Source organism: Delphinus delphis, chromosome 5 (genome assembly GCF_949987515.2).
Source record: "Delphinus delphis chromosome 5, mDelDel1.2, whole genome shotgun sequence".
NCBI lineage: Eukaryota > Metazoa > Chordata > Mammalia > Artiodactyla > Delphinidae > Delphinus > Delphinus delphis.
The window spans coordinates 125,901,672-125,917,732 of record NC_082687.1 but is presented as its reverse complement, the minus strand read 5'-3'; the positions used below and the strand labels follow the sequence as shown (position 1 = coordinate 125,917,732).

The 16,061-nt window shown below is 39.9% G+C and overlaps 1 protein-coding gene across 1 annotated transcript in view; it reads right to left on the bottom strand.

The window, feature by feature from the left end:
* JADE1 (jade family PHD finger 1) overlaps positions 1 to 16,061 on the bottom strand; it is a 193,632-nt gene that overhangs the window by 76,803 nt on the left and 100,768 nt on the right. The gene's annotated exons all lie outside the window — the stretch shown is intronic.

Below are 16,061 nucleotides of genomic sequence, written 5' to 3'. Positions count from 1 at the left end.
AGATGCTTATAGGAAAAACCTAAAAGTCATTCTTGATTCCTCTCTTCTTCTCACACAATCAACAATGGGGTTCCCTCAGCTTCTACCTCCAGAGTATATCCTGAATTTGTTGACTTCTCTTCACCTCCATATCCTATCTCCACACCATCCCCAATCTTTCATCTCCATCTCCTTAGCCTAGACTATGCCATCATCTTTCACCAGGACACTGCAAAGATCCTCCTAACTGTAACCCCTGTTGCTTTTCTACATACACATTCACGTACAGGTCTTTGTGTGACATATTTTCTTTCTCCTGGGTAAATAGCTAGATGTGGGATTGCTGAATCCTATGGTAAGTGCCTGTTTAATTTTATGAGAAACTGCCGAACTATTTTCGATCTTGCACTCCCGCCAGTAACATCTGAGAGTTCCAGTTGTTCCGCATCCTCTCCAGCACTTGGAATTTTTTAAAAATCATTGTAGTACGTGTGTAGTAGTCCTTTTTCATTTTTTGAATTGAGGTAAAATCCACATACGATGAGATGTACAGATTCGAAGTGTACAGTTCAAATGAGTTTTGATAAACGTGTATACTCATGTAATCAAGATGAAGTACATTTCCATTACCCTAATAAATTCCCTACTAACCCCCTTCCAGTCAGTGTCTACCCCCTAGAGGCAACCATTTCTGATTGTTATTCCTCATAAGAGGGTTAGTATAGTATACATGCTTTTGTGTCTGCCTGATTTTGTTCAACATAATGGTTTTGAGATTCATCTATGTTATTGCATGTATCAGTCATTGTTTTTATTGCTGAGTAGTATTTTATTTGTATGAACACATCACAGTTTGTTTATCCATTCAACTTTTGATTGACATTTGGGTTATTTCCAGCAGTTCCATTCCGAGGTATTTACCCAGGAGAAATGAAAGCATATGTCCACAAAAAGACAACAATCACCTGCTTCCTCTCTTGATCCACTAAATCCATTCTCCAGATAGAAGCTAGAGGGATCTTTTAAATAAATTACTCAAATCCCATCTCTCCTCTGCTTAATACCCTTCAGTGACTTCCCATTCCACTTAGGAGAAAATACAAACTCCCTACCACAGCTTGTGAAACACAGACATCACTGATTCTCAACCCTGGCTGCACAGAGGAATCCCCTGGGAACTTTTGTTGCTTGGGCTCCACCTCAGATCAAGTGAATCAGAATCTCTGGAGGAGGGTCCACATAGTTTTTAAAGCTCCCCAGGACATTCTAACAGGCCTCCAGGTTTGCAAGGCCTTGCCCAGTGACCTGGCCTGTGGCTCTCCCACTTCATCTCATGCCACTCTCCCCGTTGGGTGCTGTAATCCAGCCACGCTGGCCTCCTTTCAGCCCTGTGAACACAGCGATTTTATCCCTACCTCAGGGGCTTTGTACTAGTGTTTCTTCTGTCTGGAATGTTCTTTAGATCTTAGTGTAACTGGTTCTTGTGATTCAGGTCTCAGCTGAAATGTCACCTGCTTAGAGGGACTTTTCCTGCCCACCCAACCTAAATGAGCCACTCTGGAGCATGTCACTTGTTCAAATGTTCTATATCACATTTATGTCCAATACTGTCCTGTTCAAGCATTTTTCTTTGTGTTTATTGTCTGTCTCCCCCCTCTAGACTGTAAATCCCATGAGAACAGGGACATTGCCTGCCCTGTTCTCCACATATCCTTAGTATTTATAATCATGCCTGGCACATAATAGAAGTTTCAGAAATATTTGTTGGAAGCATGAAAGAATATGCGTATAAAATGTACATATTACCTGGGAGAGAGGGCAAAAGTCCACAAGGGGTCTTCTTTCTTCCTTTCCCCCAGGTGTTACCATGAGGTGGTTGATTTACAGGAGAATGGAGAGATTCTAAGGGGATTAAACCCAGATACTCAGAGTTCATTAGGTCCTAAAAGGCAGAAAGATTGTTTTCGGCTTCTAGTATCTTAACTTCAGTCCTAACCTGAGGCTGTTCACATTGTAGATACTCAGTAAATATATTTCTATTAGCAGTGAAGGGACTATGATCTGCTTGGGGGGGCTAGAGGGGATGTGGGAGGAGGTGATGGGAGGTGGAGTGTGTAAGTAGGGATTAGGGGATCATGAGAAAAGGAGACAGAAATATATTTATGCCTTTATATTTACTTAAGGGAGCTGTCACCAATTCAAAGCATGAAATTCAGTTTATTCTAGCCAATTGGATCTCAAAACACTGTCCTATTCTACACGTAGTTTCTCTTTGTAAGCAAGGCAGTATGTTAAAACAAAGTTTTAAAGAAATTTTAAAAGAAAGGAGAGAAAAAGGAAAAAGTGATACACGGAAGAAGAAAGGAGGGAACCAGGAAGAACGCAGGAAGATCTTCTTTGCGCTACACACAGTACTAGGCACGTTCAGGGATTTACTTATTTATCACAACCCTATGTGAAATAAATATACTCATTTTACTGATGAGGAAACTGAATGAAGCTTAGAGAAAAGTAACTTCCCTTTTAAATATTCTTACCACTTAACTGTTAAAATAGATAAAAATATTCAAGATATACACAGCAAATATGCAGATGACATTGACATTGGAAATGCCATCTGACGTAAGCAAATAGATCAAAGATTCAAATTAGTCTTGTCAGGCTAGAACACTGGATTAAAACCAAGGGTTAGATACAATGTAGCGGATAAACTAAATCTTGCGGTCAGCTATACAGGTACAGAAAGAAGGAGCCCTAGTTTGGCTGGAGTTTGTCTAAAAACATCTTATTTGGTTGACTGCTAGTTTAATATAAGCCAATAGTAGATGCTAAAAATGTGAAGAGGACACCCCCTAAGTATCTCTTGACAGTTCTTACCTTAAACGACTTCTTTTCAGTATTTACCGCTGGAGATATTTAAAAACTTCTCTTCTCTCCTGGCTTCTGTTACATCTGATTATCTTTCCATCTCTGAAGCAGATCCTCATTACTACTAACACTAATAAGACAATAGCGCTCATTTATTAAGGTTCTGTGCCAACTACACAATTACTGTATTTAACTCCCTCTAATAGCACTTAATGAAATAGCATAATTATTTCCATCATCTTATAGATGAGGAAACTTAGGTTTAAAACATCTAAGTGATTTTCTCAAGACCAGACAGCTAATAGCGTTCGTAACGCTCAACTCCAGCAGTCTGACTTGGAGCCGCACCCTTCTAACCACTGTCCCTGCTGCCCCAGAGTTTCTTTCAGAGCTTCCTTTTCCTTTGCTTATCCCTTTAAGTGTCAGTGTTCCTTACCGTCCAGTCCTCAGGTCTCAGCTCATCTCACTTCATTACCTCTCTGGTTAATCATCAGTAGACATGGGACTTTTAACTGACAACTTCTACATTGATGAATCCTATGACTGCCACCAATAGTTGCCGCCCTAATGGCACTTACCCTTTCCACTGCCTTCCTTGCTAGTAGGTGCCTCTGTAAGCTTCAGAGGAGGCTGGATCCAGCCCCAACCCTGGCCCCAGAGACAGAATCATGATTGGTTTAAACCAGGCATGATGCTTACCCTGCCCCCTCTTTTCAGTGACTAGTCTAAGTACTGGAAGAGAGTCAGCTGAGAGATTCTTGAGAAGTTATCCTGGCTCTTAAACAGAAATATTCATCAGCAGGTAATCTCTTTTCTATCACCTTGTTGTGTCTGCATGTGCTGTGGAGAACTAAGTCAGCTATCTTGGAGCCTTTACTAATTTTCAAGAGTATAAAGGGCTCCTGAGAACAAAATGTTTGAGAACTGCTGCCTAGTCCGTGCCAGTATCATCTTTCGCTAGGTTATTGAAACGGTTTCCTAAATAGTCTTTCTACTGCTAAGCTGAGCATGGCCAACGCCAATAAACCCATTCTCTGCATTGCTACCAAGGTGATCTTACTAAATGCTAACCAGACTCCTACTTAATCCATCAATGGCTCCCTGTTGCTCTCAGTTTAGCACCTAACACCCTACTTCTCTTGGGTTTTTTTTTTTAACATCTTTATTGGAGTATAATTGCTTTACAATGGTGTGTTAGTTTCTGCTTTATAACAAAGTGATTCACTGAATCAGTGAATCAGTTATACATAAACATATGTTCCCATATCTCTTCCCTCTTGTGTCTCCCTCCCTCCCACCCTCCCTATCCCACCCCTCTAGGTGGTCACAAAGCTCCGAGCTGATCTCCCTGTGCTGTGTGGCTGCTTCCCACTCCTCTCCTCTCACACATCTGTTCACCCCAGCCATTCACAGGTAATTGCAGTTTCCTATCAGAAATGATACTGCCTGTTGTTTACATCCCTTCCCACCTTTTTTTTTTTTTTCGGTGTTTGGAGCAGAAGACATTTATTACAGTGAATTGGTTACACAGGTGATGGAAGAGCTAAGTCAATCAGGATGGTGAGGCAAGCAGAAGTGAGCAAGCCACCACCAATGGCAAGTTCTGGGTGTGGAGGAATGAAAGGAGGAAGCGATGTCACCAGACCCCCAAGGGTCAAGGTTACCCAGGGAAAGCTAGAACCATGGTAGACGTGTTCTGCATGTTCTGGGACCATGAAGGAGACAAGCCACTGCCAACAGTGCCTTCCAAAGCTGAGCTTCCTAATCTGCTCTTAAGTCCACACTGTCACATCCTATCCCTTCATCCTCTAGCTAGCTAACTTCTACTTTTCCTTTAAAACTCAGATCAAGGGTCGTTTTCGACAGGAAGCTGTCTCAGCCCGCAGTGTAATTTACGTGTCCCTCTCTGTGCTTCCAAAGCAGGATTTATCAAAGTGGTCACCAGAAAGTACTGGGACCACTGGTTTATTGAGTTTCCCCTTAGACCATAAGCTCCTTGAGGACTGGGACAGCCTCTCTTTTCTTTGTATCATTTGAGCGCAGGGCAATGTCTGACTACAGTGTTGGGGGCTATTATATGTGCTCAGAAAATGTTTTGCAAACATATTAATGAATTAACTCTAGGTAATTTGCTTCTGGGATGAGTTTCATTTTCTGAACCATTTGCTTTGTGTGTGTGTGTATGTGTGTGTGTATGTGTATGTGTGTCCAAGGCCTGGACTTTTCAGGGCATTTTCCTTCACACGCAAGCTTCTTCATATAGCCCTTGAGAGGAAATGTTATTTCATTTCTTAATACCGTCTCTATACTGTGGGATGTATAAAGATGCTTTCTGGAGCCCAAGTCTCATGGTTCCCTTCAAACTGTGTTTCCTGGAGTGGAGGCCTCAGTGGTTTCCTCCTAATTCTCACACTTGGAACACTTAACTTTAATTTTACAAACCACCTTCCAAAGAAACCAGAAAACTGTTCTGTCAGTCTTGTACATTTTGTGCTTTTCCTTTTTTCTTTTTTTTGGCTGTACCATCCGGCATGCGGGATCTTAGTTCTCTGACCAGGGATCGAACCCGTGCCCCCTGCGATGGAAGAGTGGTGTCTTAACCACTGGACCGTCAGGCAAGTCCTCTTTTGTTCTTTTTCATAACCTTTTTTCTTCCACTTTGGATCAAAATAATAGGTAACAAAGACTTAATTATATTTTGGGAATCCCTTCTTTCCTTTTAGAAATGGCCACTAATATTAGCGCCTTGCCATTTTTTTGAGACAGTCTGTGCACGCACAAGTACGAAGGAAAGCTTTCTGGACAGTAGGAGGACGGTGAGCATGGTATGAGGATGAACAAACTGTCAGCGGACAGTCCTTTTTTTTTCTTAACAGCTTCATTGAGATATAAATCACATACCATACCATCCACCCACTTAAAGCGTACAATTCAATGGGTTTTAGTATATGCACAGGTGTGTACAGCCATCACCACAATTTTAGAACATTTGCATCACCTCAAAAAGACACCTTGTACCCTTGAGCTAATCTTCCCCACACCCACACTTGTCCCTTTCCCCATCAGCCCTAAAACTACTAATCTACTTTCTGTCTCTGTAGACTTCCCTGTTCTGGACTTTCATGTGAATAGAATGACACTATGTGGCCTTTGAGGACTGGTCTCTTTCTCTTGGCATAATGTTTTCAAGGTTCATCCATGTTGCAGCATGTGTCAGTACTCCATTTCTCTGGACAGTCCTTTCTAAACACCAAAACTGGACTGGCCCAGCACTGTCACTGGAGCCATCAGTGTGAATGTCTTTGGTGAGAAGATTTTCTGTTGTGGTTCCTTGCTGGTGAATCTCATTGGAGCCTGCTACGTGTGCCTCTTGACCTAAGCCACCACTATCAGCTGGCATTGGGCCTTATATGAAAATGAGGGAATTAAAAATTAATCAGAATTACAGACAGAATCCGCCAAACCACTGTATGACTTTTGAGAAATAGAATTCGTACGGAAACCACCTCAGACTGTTTCTTCATACAGTTCTAGTGGACTCTCTAGGTATGTCCAGCAGGGAAGTCCAGGCTAGTGATAGGGCCAAAGCCTATGTGATTGTTGTCAGTTCATTGGTTCTCAGTGTGGTCCGCCAGACCAGCAGCATCAGTATCAGCTAGGAACTTGTTAGAAATGCAGATTCTCAGGCCCACCTCCTAAATCAGAAACTCTGAGAGTGGGGCCCAGTAAATCTGTTTCAACAAGCCCCCAAGTGATTCTGATCCACACTCAAGTTGGACAACCACTGGTTAGTTAACTGGTATAGTACTATCAGCATTGGCACGTGAACACAAATCAATTACTGACTCATACCCTGTTTTGTATCAAGTGTATATACTCCATGGATGAAGAAAAACCGTTGGGGTCTAAGTAGTAGATTATGGTACCTATGCTGAATTTCTATGCATTGATATGACAGAAAACTTATTTTATTACTCCCCATTTCCCATCTTTATTTCCTTTTAAAACAAGGCTTTGATAAAAACTTACTTAAAAAAAATCCTGATAGACCTACTAGAGAATGGACTTGAGGATATGGGGAGGGGGAAGGGTAAGGTGAGACGAAGTGAGAGAGTGGCATGGACTTATGTATACTACCAACTGTAAAATAGATAGCTGGTGGGAAGCAGCCGCATAGCACAGGGAGATCAGCTCGGGGCTTTGTGACCACCTAGAGGGGTGGGATAGGGAGGCAGGGAGGGAGGGAGGGAGACGCAAGAGGGAGGAGATATGGGGATATATGTATATGTAGAGCTGATTCACTTTGTTATAAAGCAGAAACTGACACACCATTGTAAAGCAACTCTACTCCAATAAAGACGTGAAAAAAATAAAATCCTGATAAACTTGTTGCCTTTATAGAGTTTATTTCCACTTCGGACTGAGCAGATCTTGTAGGTAGCATGCCTAGAAGATGGTACTTCTACAAATCTTGGTTCAGGATAAAATAATTCCTATATGCACTCATATCAGACACAGGTCTCTAGAGGCTGTTTTTCAGAGTGAATATTCTGTCAGCATAGAGACAATTATCAGGGAGTGCATTTTTAAAGCAATTGGTAACCTGATGCCTGTATTGATAAAATACCCAAGAGTTCGCTTTGAACACACCCAGGACTTTATCTAACCTTTGTTGTTAAGACCAAACACTTTTTAGATAGTCTGGGGATAGTTGTTATCTCTTTCAGAAAGAGCACAGGAATGGTTTATTCTCAGTTAATCTGGATAGATTTGACTAAGGGTTAGCAGTTTCGAAATTCTGCTAAAATGTGCCTTAGATACTTAGACAAAAGTACAATTCTTGATAAAAAGCAATTTTATCTGTCAGAATGCACTGTTGTGTAATTCTTTTGAAACAGTATTATTTCATCAGCATCCATTTTCATTTTGCTTTAAATACCATTAAAATTGATTTTTAAAAAGTCTTAGACACGTAGATAGAATCCTGTCATGAGGTGTTTAACTGTACACGGCCTTACGCTGTTAATTATTATTTCATATATCTCTGTCTCATCCCTCGACTAGATTTACCCTGAAGGCTATAACAATTTCTTGTACATATGTGTTTGCTCTCATGATGTCTATCAGATATCCTAAACATAGCAGACATCTGTTAAATATGTGTGTATTGATCGATAGCTTTGATAGTAACTTGAAACACCCAGCCTCATTGTCAGGAATAGAAGCTCTCTTAAATTAGGTCAGTTAAGGAGAGATAACAACAGACCACTCCACAGATATCCAAGGACAAAAGCAAAGCACACCTAGACCACATGGGACATGGAACTGGATGTTCAGGACCCAAGGCTACTCCTTTCTTCTCAGGACGCTGGGGCTTCAGGTCTGTGCTTCTACCTGTATATCTCCTTCAGTGTCTTTAGTAGTCTGACCTCCTTTTTATTATGGTATCTCTATTCCCTGAAAATATGAGCTTACGTTTGGCTTTGGTTTGTCACGGATCTACCCTACTATTTTATGTCAAGAGCCCATTGGCATCTAATTGGTTCAATTTTAGTGGCCCAATTCCAAATTCCATAGAGACATCATCATCTGATTAGGGTAGAGTTCAGCTATAGTTACAATCAGCCATGAGTAGGAAGTAGGAGGTGTAGAGGAAATCAGGTAGCATATAAAGCTATTCCTCTCCAGGAACTGTGGGTGGAACAGGTTCACTAAGAAGGGGTCTTGGACAAGGAGGTAACAGCTGACATAACTACTCCAGTTTATCTACGACACCCTAGAACTCAGACAAGTATACAAAAGTTAGACATTAGAGGTAACTAGGGTCATGGATAAATTTCTCTTTTGATCTAGATCAGGGTTTGGCAACCATAGCCCTTGGGCCACATCCAGCTTGTGGTCTGCTTTTGTAAGAGTGAAGAATGGTCTTTACATGAAGAAGAATAGGCAACACAGACTGTAAATGACAAATGCTAAAATATTTACTCTCTGGCCCTTTACAGAAAAATTTTGCCAACCCGTGTTCTAGATGACCTTTCTTTCTTCATTCATTTCACAAATATCCACTGAATATTTACTATGTTCTAGGCACTGTTCTAAGTATTGTAGATACAGTGATGTCACAAAGACAAGCATGGTTCCTACCCTGGAAAAGTTTAGATTCTATTGTGGGAGAGAAGAGATCAAGAGTAAGTATATACAATGCTTGAAATTTTCCATGAATTAAAAGTTACAGATGGACTTCCCTGGTGGCACAGTGGTTAAGAAGCCGCCTGCCAATGCAGGGGACACGGGTTCGTGCCCTGGTCTGGGAAGATCCCACATACCGCGGAGCAGCTAAGCCCGAGCGCCACAACTACTGAGCCTGCGCTCTAGAGCCCATGAGCCACAACTACTGAGCCTGTGTGCCACAACTACTGAAGCCCTCATGCCTAGAGCCCGTGCTCTGCAACAAGAGAAGCCACCGCAATGAGAAGCCCCTGCACCGCAATGAAGAGCAGCCCACCCTTTAAGCAACTAGAGAAAGCCTACACGCAGCAACGAAGACCCAACGCAGCCAAAAATAAATAAATAAAATTATTTTTAAAAAAGTTTAAAAAAAAGAGTAAGTATATACATTAATAAATAAATAGGACAATTTCAGATTATAAGTGCTGTGAACAAAATAAGCAGAGGATATTAATAAAGGGAGAATAACAAGGGAAGGGGACAGGTTGGGGAGATCTTATCTGTGGAGGTGACATTTATGCTAAGACCTAGAAGACAGGAAAGAACCAGTCACGAGGAGGTCAGCATTACAGCCAGAGGAAATGAAGGCAAAGTCTCTGAGGCAGATAAGAGGTTGTCTTAGTCAAGGAACCCCAAACAGGCCAGTGGTATTAGGACAGAACGTAATAGGAAATGAAGTTGGAAGGTAGGGAAGGGCTAGATCATCTACAGCCCTGGAAGGAAGCCATTGAAGATGATATGATTTCATGAATAGTATGATCTCACAAATGTTTAAAAAAGATCTCTCTGGCTGCCATGAGATAGATTATAGAGAAGCAAGAGTGAGTTCTATTAAAGAGGTTATTGTAATAGTTCAGGGGAGACATGACTGATTTAAACTAAAATGTTGTCATGAGAATGGAGAAAATTGGATGAATTAAAATATTTTGAAAGGAGAATTAATGAAACTAACACATTGGGTATGAGAAGAGAGGAAACAGCATGAATCCTAGATTTCTGTGCAGCTGGGTAGATGGTGGGTCTGGTCACCTTATCCATACCATCTTTGATAACTGAGTAACTGAGTCTCTGCAACTAAGAGTCGTGCTTATGTGTTAGAAAAATTTTCAAAGCCAGAAAAAAATTATTCTCCATATTGAATCTTCTTAACTTTTATTTACATACTTTTCTGCAAGGGATCGCTGAACTAAAAAGCACTTCTAGGGGCTTCCCTGGTGGCGCGGTGGTTGGGAGTCCGCCTGCCGATGCAGGGGACGCGGGTTCGTGCCCCGGTCCGGGAAGATCCCACATGCCGCGGAGCAGCTGGGCCCGTGAGCCATGGCCGCTGAGCCTGCGCGTCTGGAGCCTGTGCTCCGCAGCGGGAGAGGCCACAGCAGTGAGAGGCCCGCGTACCAAAAAAAAAAAAAAAAAAAAAAAAAAAGCACTTCTATAGCAAACTCCAGGCTATCCACTTGGAAAACTGTAAGTAGTTTTCCCCTCTTCAGAATAATAGCTTGTGTGTGCTTTCTGACAGTGGAATGACCTCTCAGGGCTGCCATTTTGTCCCTTGATGTCATGACTCTGTTTCTCCCTTTGGGAGATTGCTGTGAAAAGGCAGAGAACCATGGGTCACTGTCCAGTAGGGGACGGCTGGCCTGCTCCCTCTTCCCCATCAAGGGCTATGTGCAAAATGAGAAGTGGCATTAGCCTAGAGACACTGAGATTTGTTTTGAAGCAGTTAAAGAGGAAGCGAATGCTCAGGGGAAGCTTTAAATTTCTTCCTACTTACAGAAGTTGAATTGTAAGAGCTATCTCTCTACCATTAATCACCAGGTCTAGTGTGAAGCCAGCCAACTTCAGAGAGTTAGTTAAAAGAATTGACTAATGACTCAACTCTCTCCTTATCTCCCTCTCTCTTCAGGTTTGATCTCACCAGACACTCAGGCTGCACTTACCCGCTCTTACTAGAGCCTTTCCAGTGTACTGCAGTGCCCAGGAAGCTCTGTGTTTGGAGGCCTGTCCTGTAGCACTATCCAACCGAATGATGGAGAACTTCAGTGCCCAGCCTGGGCCGTGAGTGGAGCGGAGGGTGGAAGAGTGCTAGGTCTCTAGAAATGTCCGAGTCGATGGTGATGGTTTAGTCATGACCTAGAATCTCCGGGAGGTCTTGATCATTTTATTTTAACAGTTGGACCCTTATAATATAGAGAATGTCTTTTGAAGTTAGTTCTTCTAAAAGTCTGCTTTGGTCTCCACTCACTGACTCCTGGAAGGATTTATTTTAGAAATAAGATTTCATGGTTATCCCTTTTGTTCCAACTTCAATGATTAAAACATCCAGGAATGTGTTTTGATTCTACTTCTTTGTAGTTATTTTATCATGGATCTTTCTGAGTCTTAGATTATATTAAGCAGTTCTTAGTCACTTTCAATCCACAGATTCACTGCATAATCCCTGATTAAAACCAATTATTACTCTCTCAACGATATTCCATAAGAGCTAGCTGTTCGATCACACTTATCTCCAATGATCCACTCTCCTCCCCAAATAGGGAGTTCCCTCCACTCCCCTCCACCATGGCTGCATGCTTCCAGGAGGTCCTTTGCCAGCATCTAGTCAGATATATCTTAAGTAATGAAGTCAATAGGGAAAAATAAAGGATGGAAATATACCCACTTAATATCAGTGAACTTGGTTACCTACTTAAGGCTGTATCTCGAAGTAGAAGCGTGTTACAGTGTGTTTTGTAAAGCAGTGCTTATAAACCACTGAGCTTTCAAAATAACTTTTTCCTATTAAGCCTGCATTGAGAAATGGGGTTAATTTGCCCCATTAACTTTTTTGTGTGTGTGATAATTACAGGAATTGCAGATTAGCATGAGTGAACTGGCAAGGTTCCGAGCTAATAAAAATACACACAAAAATTATAACATTCAACTGCGTCAAGAGTCCTCATGAGGAAAACATTAACCATTCCTGATAGGCCAGTTTTGAGTTCAAGCTAGCACATTAATAAATATTTAGGGAAAAATCCCTTTCAAGTGACATATGGTACAACATTTCCCATAATAAAAGACACAGTTCTGCTATTCAGAGATTTGAAACTGATAGTGGATGAACTAATAAAAGATAACTTCCATGAATTAGAAGATATTTAATAAATGTTTTTTCAGGCGATAATTATAACATTTTGCCAGCCAGGCTATACAGCTCTTCACTTTATTAGAACCATATGTAAAATATTGTAATACTGCACTGAACGCTTGGAGCACATTACCACGTATTTCATGAACATTTGCTAAGTACCTACTGAGTGCCAGCCACCATGCTAGGAGTAGGAGATGAAAGCCCCAACAGGTAATCCTGTCTGAACACTCTGCTCAGAGATCCTATGACTAGAATCACTTATGTTACTTCAGGTTGGTTGAAACTATCATTCTAACTGCATGTGGTTGAACTTCAAGGATTGCAAAGGAATGAGTCCCCTGTTCTAACGTTAAGAAGCCATCAGTGTACACTACTGGCCATTTCTCAGCTGTCTTGGGAATCTCTCCAAGTTCCAACTAATTATATAGTTATATTATCTACTCAAGTGTTCTAAGGCATCTGCCTTCAACATTGGCAAGCTCACTCATAACCCCAAAAGTGGGAGAAGAAAAACACTTCCTATGTCTCTGAGCAAAGATCTCTTCTGTGTTTAGCAAAAACAAAAAATAAGAATAATAAAACAAACAGACACATCTTTCCCAGCTGGAATGGAGAAAAGGAAAATTTTACCATGTATTCCATTAACCACTGACTTCATGACCATTTTTTAAAGAACAGTTTTAGATTTGCAGAAGAATGGAGACAGAGGGTTTGTATATTACATCCCCACTCCACCCAACCCCCAAGTTTCCCCCGTTATTGACATCTTACGTTAGTATGCTACATGTTACAATTAATGAACCGATATTAATACATTATTAATATCTGAAGCCCATTTTATTTAGATATCCTTAGTTTTTACCTAATGGCCTTTTTTTGGTTCCAGGATACCACATTATATTATTTGTCATGTCTCCTTAGCCACCTCTTGGCCGTAAGAGCTTCTCAGACTTTCTCTGTGATGACCTTAACAGTTTCAGGGAGTACTGGTCAGGTATATTACAGGATGCTCTTCTACTGGAATTTGTCTGATGTTTTTCTCATGATTAGCCTGGGGTTATGGGGTGTTGGGGAGAAGTTCATTGGGATATAGTGATGTTTTCATCACATCATATCCAGAGTACATACTATCAACATGATTTATGGCTCTTGATGTTGCCTTTGATCACCTGGCTGAGATAGCGTCTATCAGGTTCCTCCACTGTAAAGTTACTCTTTCCTCCTTTCTCCCTTTCCCATACTGCCCTCTTGGGAAGGAAGTCATTATGTGACGCCCACACTTAAGGAATGCAGCATTATGTACCCCCTTATAGTGGGTGGAACATGTACATAAATTATCGGGAATTCTTCTGCACGAGAGCACGAGACATTTTTCTCTTCTTTCCCTTTTATTAATTTATTCAATAATTTATTTATATTAGTATGAACTCATGGATATTTATATGTCAGGCTATAAGCCAAGGTACTGTACCTTATTATTTAGTTACTTGAATTGTTCCAACTTTGGCTACTGGGAGCTCTTTCATTGGCTCCTGTGACCCTTTGACATTCCCCCTCAATATGGTGTTTTGGTTTGGTTTGTTTTTTGAGCACTTCATGACCCCTTTTCAGTCTAAGAAAGAACCTTTTATAGTCAGTCTCTAATATTGAGATTCAGGGAGGGGGAGAGATATTTGTTCAGATATTTGTGTCTAGTTTCTCAAATCCTGTGATGAAAGTGCTTGTTATTTTAGGCTCATCCAAGGATATAAACTGTCTCAGCTCTTTACCTCCCACCCCTGCCCCTGCCTGGGCATAGAAGAGAGTTAGCTATAATCCTCAGCCCATGATATATTATCATCACTAGTATAGGCAAGTTTTTGCACTTATTCTACTTATTTATTTTCTTTTGTCTCCATACTCCATTCCCATTTTTCCTTTCCTCCCCCACCCCAGGAAACTATTCTAATGTACTTAATGTGAATAATTTTGATTGTTTAAAAAGCCCTTACTTAATTATTGTTATCTTGGGAATTCCCTGGAGGTCCAGTGGTTAGGACTTGGCACTTTCACTGTCGGGGCCTGGGTTCAATCCCTGGTCAGGGAACTAAGATCAGACAAGCCTCGCAGCATGGCCAAAAATATATATATATATATATATATATATATATATATATATATATATATATATATATATATATATATATAGTTATCTTTTACAGGTGCAACATGGCATTGTGGATACATATAGAAAATGTGTCCATATTTTTAAGAGTATACTGTATACTATGTAGGATGAAATTATATGAAATCTTGGATTTGCTTTAAGATATTTTGACAAAGTAAAAAAAAATTAATGAAATAATGGATAGAAGAAGCAAACATGACAAAATCTTACTACTTTTAAAATCTGAGTGATGGCTATATGGAAACTCTTTGTTCTATTCTCTCTACTTTTGACATATATGAAATTTTTCAGAATGAAAAAATGAAAAAGAAGTTCTTTCCTCCCTCTAGGCCACAAATAGTTTTCTATATCTTCTTTTATTAATTTTATAATTTCAACTTTCATGTTTAGGATTTTAATCCAGGTGTGGCTTTAGGCAGGTATCCAGTTATATTTTTTTCTTATATAATGAGTAAATTTTCCCAAAACCATCTACTAAATTATCTTCTCTTCACTGTTTTATGGTAACTCAAAATTAGCAATAATTATCATATACACATTGGTGTATCTCTGTCTATTCTATTCTGTTCCATTCATTAATTTGTTCTTTTGCCAATACTACCCTGTTTTTATTACTGTCTTTGTAGTTTAATTTAATATTAAACTAAACTCTTGTTTTTAAAAGTTAAAAAACTCTTGTTTTTGAAAGTTTAGTTAGCTATTCATATGCCATTTCCATATAAATTTTAGGTATGGTTATCAAGTTCTTTGAAAAATTTTAATAGTTTGATTAAGGTTGTACAGTTTATAGATACAATTTGAAAGAATTGACAGGTTTATAATTATTTCGTATCTGTTTTCCTGTCATACTGACATAATGAAGGAATGGTCCTATATCTCTTCTATCAAAACCTGGCCAATCCATGCTGTCTATTAACAAGCTAGCATTTAACTGAATAGCAGTAAAAGTAGAATTGGTTTCAAAACACTACGTGGGTGGCAAAAATATCAGAAGTCAAAGTCAGAAAAAGATATTCATTAAACTCATAATTATTCTTGGTACTATGTACCAAAAAAGGACATAAGTGTGCATATTATATCATTTGGGGAGTTACATTTAAATGGACAACATCAAGTGCATAAACGAACAAGATTTAGCACAATAAGAAGTCAGCTAATTAGTGAATGGACCAATGTGTCTCTAGCATACAAAAGTGCAGAGTAAATGCATACTAGGGGAGACAAATGGGAGAGTGGGAAAAGAAAGGAGAGATAGCCAGGCCAGAGAAAATGTTAGACGATATCAAGATTTATTGTTGCCTGAAAAAAGTAAGCTAAAAAGTGTATAAAATAGACTGCCATTTGTGTGAAAAAGGAAAGAAAAAGAGTGTATCTATACAATTTATATACATAAAATATCTCTGGAAGGGTACAAAAAATCTAATAGCATTGGTTGTCTGCAGGAATGGGAATGAGTTGGTTGGAATGAGAACAGAGAGGGGAGAAAGATTTCTTACTGTATACACTTTTATATAATTTAAAATTGAATTATGTAAATTACCTATTTAAAATGTTTTAAAGTTGTTGGGTCAGAAAAGAAAATTTTCTGAATATTTATAATATGGAATAGGAACAGCAGGCATGCATACATACATGCTTGTACACATACATCAAAAGAATTTTGTCCCACGGTGCCACTAATTCAACTTTATA